Below are 8,844 nucleotides of genomic sequence, written 5' to 3'. Positions count from 1 at the left end.
ATCATCTACCATGATCAAGGTGGCTTCATCCCACAGATGCAGGGATGGTTCAAGATATATAAATTGATAAATGTAATCCACCTAAACAGACTGAAAGATAAAACAAACAAACAAACAAACAAACCCAAACACATGAAAATCTCGTTATACACAGAAAAACTCTTCGACAAAATCCAGCATCATTTCATGATAAAAGTCCAGGAGAAACTGGGGATCTAAGGGATATTCCTCAACACAATAAACCTGATTTACAGCAAGCCTACAGCTAATGTCAACCGAAATGGAGAGAAACTCAAAGCTCTTCCACTGAAATCAGGAACAAGACAAGGTTAGCCACTTTCTCCATACCCATTCAATGCAATAATTGAAGTCTCAGCTAGATCAGTAAGACCATCACGAGAGCACAAGCAGCAGAGATGATAAATACACAGGGGACCCTAAGAGCCTCATCGGAAGCTTCTGCAGTTACTTTCGGCAAAGTGGCACAATACAGAATATACACATCAGTAGCCCTGCTGTATACAGTTGACCAACAGACTGAAATCAGTGACAATGATTTCACAATAACCTCAAAGCATATCTTGAGGTAACTCTAAGAAAGTGAAACTTTTATAATAAAAATTTTATGACACTGAAGAAATATATCAAAGGAGATATCAAAGGATGAAAAGATCTCTCAGGCTCATGGATCAGTAAGATTAATATGAAAAGGGTCACCCTATCAAAAGCAATCTCTAGATTCCACACAAACTCTATCAAAATTCTAACACGATTGTTCACAGAAATTAAAATGACAATTTTCAGCTTCATTTTTTTTAAATCCCAAAATGGGGTAGCTAAAACAATTCTGAAAAATAAAGGATCTGCTGGAGTCCTACCTTAAGATCCAACTACACTACTTTCGGGCATATACACAAAGGACTCTGTAATTTTACTACAGAGACACTTGCTCATCCATATTCATTGCTGCTCTATTCATAAGAGCCAGAAACTGGAAATAATCCAGATGAATCAATAGATGAATGAAAAAAGAAAATGTGGTACATTTACACCATGGAATATTATTCAGCTGTTAAAAATGAAATCATGATATTCATAGACAAATAGATGGAGCTAGAAAAAAAATCATCCTGAATGAGGTAACTAGGATCCCAAAAGACAAATATGGTATATATTCTCTTATATGTGGATGTTAGCTTTTAAGCCTTTGAGAGGCTTGCTGCTATCAGTATAATCACAGAGTTTGGATATAAAGTAAGAAACTCGGGAGGAGAGGAGGCTTTCCCAAGAAATAGAAGAAATACATAGTTAAAGCCAGATAGAAGGAAGAAGGAGGATTCAACTGACTAACATCAAAGATTTTTTTTTGGAGATTTTTTTTTTGTCTCATATTGCTTTGTTTGGGCATTTTTTTCTTTTTACTTCACAGGTATTTTGCTTGTATATTATGGTTTCCAATTTTGAGTTTTTTTAAAAAAAATAATTTATTTTTATTTTATGTGCATTGGTGTTTTCCTGCATGTATGTCTGTGAGGGTATTAGAACCCTCGGAACTGGAGTTACAGAGAGTTGTGAACTGCCACGTAGATGCTGGGAATTGAACCCAGGCCCACTGGAAGAGCAGCCAGTACTCTCAGCAACCGAGTTATCTCTCCAGGCCCCAACTTTAAGTTTTTAATAGTTGTGTGTGTGCGTGTATGTGCGCATGTGTGTGTGTGTGTGTGTGTGTGTGTGTGTGTATGTGTGTGTGTGTATATGTGCGCATGTCTACGTGTGTACAAGTTTCTTGTGCTTTGTTTCTTTTGCTTGTTTTTATTTTTCTGTTTGTTTTCTTAAGAGGGTGAGAGAGAAAGAAATGGAGAAAAGGGAGGGGAAACACTGATCAGACTATATTGCTTGAAAAAACTTATTTTCATAGAAAAATGTGTATGTGGCAGATACCCTATCAATATTTCAGTCTTAAAACTCTTTGTTATACATTAAATTCAATCAAATGGAGTCTACCATTTTTTAAAATTAAAAATTTTATGTTATATATAATTATAAGTAAATAGATAGTTTGTTTACATTATACACAAATTCAATAACATTATACTTACACACACATATGGCAATGTTGGCAGATGTGTGGGGGCTAGAGGGTAACTGTGTGGAGTCTTCTACCTCTGCATGTGTTCTGGAAATCACACTCAGGTAACATTCAGGAGGTTAGGTTTATCTGGAAGCGTTGGTGGAGTTTTCTTATTAACTTATTCTTCCATCTTAAATTAGCCCACAATTATTGTCTGTGTCAGCCACGTGACTTGGTACCCTTTATCAGCGAGGCAGTCTCATCATGCTTCCTTTGTGTATTTTTACCTGGGGTGCCATCTTGCCAGCCCTGAGAGTTTACCATCTTTAAGACGTTGTGGGAGATGCCCTGAAGGTATAAGCATACACTATATACATAAACCATGAGTTACCTTAAATTGACCTTTAGTTTTTTTCTGTAAGAGCTAATTAGTGTTTTTGAGTTAGTTCCAGGTGTTTTAACACACAGCATGAGCCCAAACCCAAAACTCTTCAGAGAGGTGCCGTGCCTTCCTCTGCATAAAAATTGAAGGAAGAAACACAGCCTCCTTGAAATAGGCAGCTTGCATTCTAATGGTTGAGAAAGTGCTGAGTAGCTCTGGCCGTGCAAATCAATACATTATGATGTGACAGAAGACCATAAATTGCTTCCACATTGTTACATCTTTTGCTGAGCTAAATTCTTTATGGGAATATTGAGGAAGTCACACAGTAACCACACTACTATGGCTGAGGTCACGAAACCTCAGAGTACTAAGCACCTGCCTGAAGACAGTTCACAGCCTTGGAGGGAAGGAATGGTCCTGCTTCTCTGTTCTTACAGACAGGATAAAGGGAGACTGGAGAAATGCTTGTCAGTTTTATTATTTTGGCATAACCTAAAGCCATCAGGTAAGAGCAAACCTCAACTGAATTACCTCCACACCGCTTGTATACATTGTCTGCGAGCATTGTCTTGATTGATGTGGGAGGGCCCAGCCTACTTGGGTGGCACCCTCCCCTGGCATGCCATATTGTTCTGTGTAAGCATGAGTCGCTAACAACATTCCTCCACGGTTTCTGCTTTGGGTTCCTGCTTGAGTTCTAGCCCCAGCTTTCCTTAATGATGGACTGTGACCTTCAAGTGAAAGCCAAAGAAACCCTTCCCTCCTCTAAGTGGCTTTAGGTCATGATGTTTGTCACAGTAAGGGAGAGAGCAACCCAGCACACACAGTGACTGGTCTGAATCCGGAAGCTTCTGGGGAGGACCCTGAAGATACCGATGTTAACACTGCTGGTACGTTGCAGAAGCCTGGTTCTTTGAGAATTATCTCTGATAAACTCGCCTTCCTTCAATGGTTAAAGGCTTGGGTGAGCAATAATTGCATGCCAATTAAATTAAATATCAGATACGATAAAGCAAATCTGATGAACCATCTGTGATCAAAAGTAACACATACCAGTTTTTAAAAGCAGTGTAGTTGATTTTGGATTAGGACAAATTATTGGAGTAACTGTAGTAGTCTCTCTCAGAAGCCAAAATTCAAATAGACTTATTTTAAATGTCTCAGGTGTACAGACATTATTTTGCTAATTCATTTTTTAATGATTGTTTTGTTTTGGTTTTTTTTTGAAGGGGGATCTTAGGCCACCTGGACTGACCTTGACATTGAGATTCTCCTGCTTCTGCCTTCTGAGTGCTTGGATGTTTGGGTGCTTAGATACCAAGCACGTCTCCTAATCCCAAATCCAGATTTTTTCCTTCTTTTTTTTTTTTTTTTTGAGACACGGTTTCTCTGTGTAACTGCTCTGACTGTCCTGGAACTTTCTCTGTAGACCAGGCTAGCCTTGAACATAGAGATCCACCTGTTTCAGTCTCCTGAGTGCTGGAATAAAAGGCGTGTGCCATTGCCTCCCACTCCAGCTTTCACTTTTTTCTCCTCTTCACTTCCTCTGAAGTTCCTCATGATAGATACTGCCATCGGCCCCTCTCATAATTATAGGAGCAGTGTTAGCTTTGAATGTCATCAATTAAATATTTTTGCAGTTTCATGTATTGACAAGCACCGTGTAACTCACATAAATACATGTATGTATGTGTGTGCGTGTATGTATGCGTATGCACGTTTGTGAGCTTGTATATGTGCATGTGTGTGTGGTGTTGATATAGCTTCCAGGTTTGCTATAGAGACAAGTGAGCAATATGGTACAAAGTTTCATTTAGGTCAAAAAAACATCACCAATTAAGAATCATCATTGAATAATCATAACTTCTGTGATTATTTCCAGTTCCTTGCACAGAAGAAGGTCACCTCCAGGTCTATGTTCTCTCTACTTGTAAGTAGAGGAGCTGGTACCAGGCCTTGGGACTGAAGCTCGGTCCCCGCAGTTTCCCCTTCAATCTTGCCCCCTCTCCTAACTGACACTTTCAAGAGCATATGCTGTTTCCAACACGGGAACTCTAAACTCTTCAGGCCTCTGTTTGTTTAATCTGCCCACAGTTTCTGCACACTCCGTAGGAAATGCCACCGTCAACCATCTGGCCCTTGTTTGTTCCTTTAATCTGCCCACGATCATTTCTGCATATTCTGCAGGTAATACCACCCTGGAGGTCTGAGAGCCTGGGTCTGCCTCCCAAAGCTTCCGCTAGTCCATATCCACGCTCCAGTTCAGTCCTCTTCTTATAGGCCCATTTCAGATTCTTTTCTAAGTCACCCTGTGGGCCACCTACCCACAAGCTGTACTTCTGCCTCGGCTGCCCACTCCTGCAGATGAGCCCTGTCCCTGAGCGCTTCAACAACGTGGGGCTCAAATGGAGAACAGCCTGTGCATCACAAGGGCCCTTACCAGCATCTGAAGTGAGTGCTGTGCACCCCTTGGTTCCGGGTACAGTTGACATTCAATCCGATGTTCACTTGGCCGAGTTGCCAGAATTAGCAAGCAGAACATCACAGAAGACTCGAGCACATCGTGGCCCCACTGCTGTGTGCTGGAAATTCTTTACTGGAACTGCAGACTCGCCCTTGTGTGTTTCCCGGATATTTATTTTATCTATTATATGCAACAGATGTAGCTGGAGGCTGAGGAAAATCATGGCTATCTCATGAACTTCATGCTCAACTCTTACTGCTAATTGGTGTTTTGCTTTTTTTTCCCTGTAGAAAAGAAACATTGTAAATGTTGTTCATTTAGGTCTGTCACCCCAGGGCTATGTTGTGACTTTGTAACACCTTGTCATAGTGTAATTCCTGTTGCGGTGATAAAATACTGGACAAAAAGCAACAAAGAGGGGTGGGGAAAGGGTCTTCTTGGCTTACAATTCCAGATTACAGCCCATTGTTTCAGGGACTTTAGGAAAGGAACACAAGCAGCTGTCACATCACATCCATAGGCAAGAGCAAAGGGAGATGAATGTATCCTTGTTTGAGTCTTATTTTTTTTTTAAATGGTACTACAGTCCTGGGACCAGCATATGCTACGGTGCCACACTCCATGGACTGGTCCCTCCCAGCATCAATTAAGAATCAAGGTAATGCCCCAGACACTATCTGGTCTAGCTAATTCCTCATTAAGCCTTTTCTCAGGTGCCTCTAGGTTGTGTCAAGTTGACAATTAAAGCTAACCAGCACACATGCATACATGTGTGTTCTATAAAGTGCCTACACAACACACATCCCATATACATCACTCACACACACACACACACACACACACACACACACACACAGAGCTTTTATTAGTGTGTACTAAGGAAACATACTTGTTACATCCAATAAATCAGTTTGATGATCTCTGCTATTTGCTAGCTTCAAATACATTGAATTCCTTTTCATGCGTTTTTTTTCTATAATAACCCTCTTCGGAGTAAACTGAAGAAATTAAAAGCATATTAAATTTATCAGAGGACTCTGAGGTGAGAGCCATCAGCCACTTGATTGAGAGGTCAGGAAAGGTGTGTGCTGAAGAGGCAGGCATCTGGGTGCGATCCCAGACCTATTCATTCAGAAGAGTGTAGCGTGACTCTGTGCACTCTAGAATTTTCAGAAGCCTTCCAAGAGACTGTGAAGTTCTCTGTAAGTTCGGGAGCTGTTTGTTTATGGAGGTAATGTTCTAGAAAGAATTGCTTTCTAAGTTAGAGGAGAGAAATTATTATGCTCATCCTTAAACATGAACCACCAACATTTTGGAATCCAAAACGTGATTCAAAAACCTTGGATATATATCTAAAATCCATTATATTAGTGTTAAAGTACTCAGAAGTATAAATTTCCTATATAGTGATGCCAAACATTTAAAAATTTTTAAGTAGGGACTGGGGAGAAGGCTCATTGGTTAAGAGCATGACTCAGTCAATGTTCTATTATTGTGAAGAGACCATGACCATGGCAACTTGTATAAAGAGAAAACATTTATTTGGGGTTGCTTACATTTTCAGAGGTTCAGTCCATTATCATCATAGTAAGACATGGTGACATGCAGGCTGACATATTGCTGGAGCAGGAGCTGAGAGCCCTTACCTCTTGATCCAAAGGCAACAGGAAGTGAACTGAGACACTGGGTATGGCTTGAGCATATATGAGATCTCAAAGTCCGCCTTTACAGTGACACACATCCTCCAACAAATAACACTCACTCCAACAAAGCCACATCTCCTAATAGTGCTACTCTCAATGAGCTTATAGGGGTCAATTACATTCAAACTACCACAGAGCACTTACTCCTCTGGCAGAGGACCCGGGTTCAATTCCTAACACATATACAGTGCCCCACAACTGTTTGTAACTCCAGTTCCAGGGGATCTGACACTATCTTATGAACTCTGAGAGCACAGGCACATGTGTATCGCATATACATACATGAAAACACAACATTCATACACACGAAATAAATTGAATTAATTAAAAAATAATTGGCAAGCTATAATATTAAAGATATTAAAGGGCCGCTTGATAATTGAAATAGTAATTGGGAAGCTGGAGTTATCCAAAGTTGGTAGAATGCTTTCCTAGCATTAAGAAAACCTGGGTTCCATCCCACGTATGACATAAAACAGGGTGTTGTGGTCCACAGCTGAAATCCTACCACAGGGGAAGTAAAGACAGAAGTGTCAGAAGTTCAAGGTCATCCTTAGCTACACAGTAAGTTGGAGGCCAGTCTGTTTCAATTTATTTTTTAATGAAAGTAAATATACTACTGAGGTTTATGGAGGACTGAATATATTTATAAGTGATCCTTCATAGCACAACATTCTAGCACTAAAATCTAGGACTGGTGTGGGAAATCAAAGGTTTTTATTTTTCTAAGAGAGCATCATTGGTTGACTCTGTTGTGATGGTGTGGTGCCTGAGCATTCTGACCCATTTGTAGAAAAAACATTGGTCAAGAAGTCTGGAGGCGTGGGTCATATCATTTAGGATCTATATTTTAACAGAGAAGAATGCTATCAACTTGAATAAGAATTGGATGCTAACGAAATGGCGACAGCTTTGCCATAAACAGGAACATGTTTTTCCATGACTAGGAAGGGGGTTGTCATAGCTGACAGTCCAAAAGGTACCCGCAGTCTATTTTTTTATATAAAGTTTAGGCTCTTTATCAATAAAACAATGTTCTATACCATTAGCTGACCTTGAAATATCTTATAGACAGATGCTTCTCTAGTGTCCGAGTGTCTGAGGCCAGCCCTGTGTTCTCTGTCACCCCCCATAGATCTTCATTCGTAATTTAATCTCACTCTGTCCATTGGTGTGAGCTAATGGGGCTTCCACTGGGTCATTCCCTGGAAGAACAATATATCAGCCCTCTCACACAAGTTCCTCCTAAGAGATAATTCAGTCAGTTATTCATCAGCCCGTAACTGTGTGTCACTTGTCACTGCACAGGGTCCTGGGAAGACAGTAATGAAAGCAGTCTAGTCAAAGGGATGCGGACTTATGTAGCCTATGCCATGAAGGCTCCAGTGACCAGGAGAAGATAATTCAACCAACCACATATGGACGAGATATAAGGAGAACAACATCCTTTCCCAATCAGTGCCTGGAGGGGTCAGGAGTGTTAGGATGGCAATGAGTAGAGGAAGGACACCTGGGAAGGAGGTGAGACTTTCCTGGAACCAGGAAGAGAAGAAGGCATGGGTGTGTGTGAGGAAGAAGGGAAGTGCAGGAAGACATAGTCCAGAATCCCAGAGGATGTCTTAGTTCCCTTTCTATCTCTGCAAAGACACTATGATCAAGGCAACTTATAAAAGAGAATGTTTATTGGAGCTCACAGTGCCAGAGGGACATGCTCACCACGGTGGAAGCAAGGGAGCAGGCAGGCAGGTATGGGACTGGAGCAATAACCGAGTGCTTACACTTGATCCACAGGCATGACACACACACACACACACACACACACACACACACACACACACACAGAGAGAGAGAGACAGAGACAGAGACAGAGACAGAGACAGAGAGCAAGGGTGACAGAGAGAGACAGAAAAATGGTAATGGCTTTTGAAACCTCAAACCCCACCCCTAGTGACACACCTCTTCCAACAAGGCCACACCTCTAAATCCTTCCCAAAAGTTTCTCCAACTGCCAACCAACTATTCCATGTATTTAAGCCTATGGAAGACATTCTTAGTCAAACGGCCACAAAGGACAAGCTTGCATGTTTGGTAACCAACATTCCGTAACATTCCCTTCCATCACCAAGAGATCACGTATTCTAAAACTAGACGACAGAAGCCAGAGGCATGGAGGAGTTCAGGAGCTATGGGTAAAGCGGTGACTAGTTAGTGAATGGAGAAC

The 8,844-nt window shown here is 41.0% G+C and overlaps 1 non-coding gene across 1 annotated transcript; it reads right to left on the bottom strand.

The window, feature by feature from the left end:
• Window positions 1-7,484: 7,484 nt before the first annotated feature.
• LOC125411600 (small nucleolar RNA SNORA24) lies at window positions 7,485-7,612 on the bottom strand. Its single transcript, XR_007235361.1, has one exon. It is a non-coding gene; the product is annotated as a small nucleolar RNA SNORA24 (small nucleolar RNA).
• Between the last annotated feature and the right edge of the window lie 1,232 nt (window positions 7,613-8,844).

Source organism: Myodes glareolus, chromosome 18, assembly GCF_982192425.1.
Source record: "Myodes glareolus chromosome 18, mMyoGla1.1, whole genome shotgun sequence".
NCBI classification, from domain to species: Eukaryota; Metazoa; Chordata; class Mammalia; order Rodentia; family Cricetidae; genus Myodes; species Myodes glareolus.
This window is presented reverse-complemented; position numbering and strand designations above follow the sequence as displayed.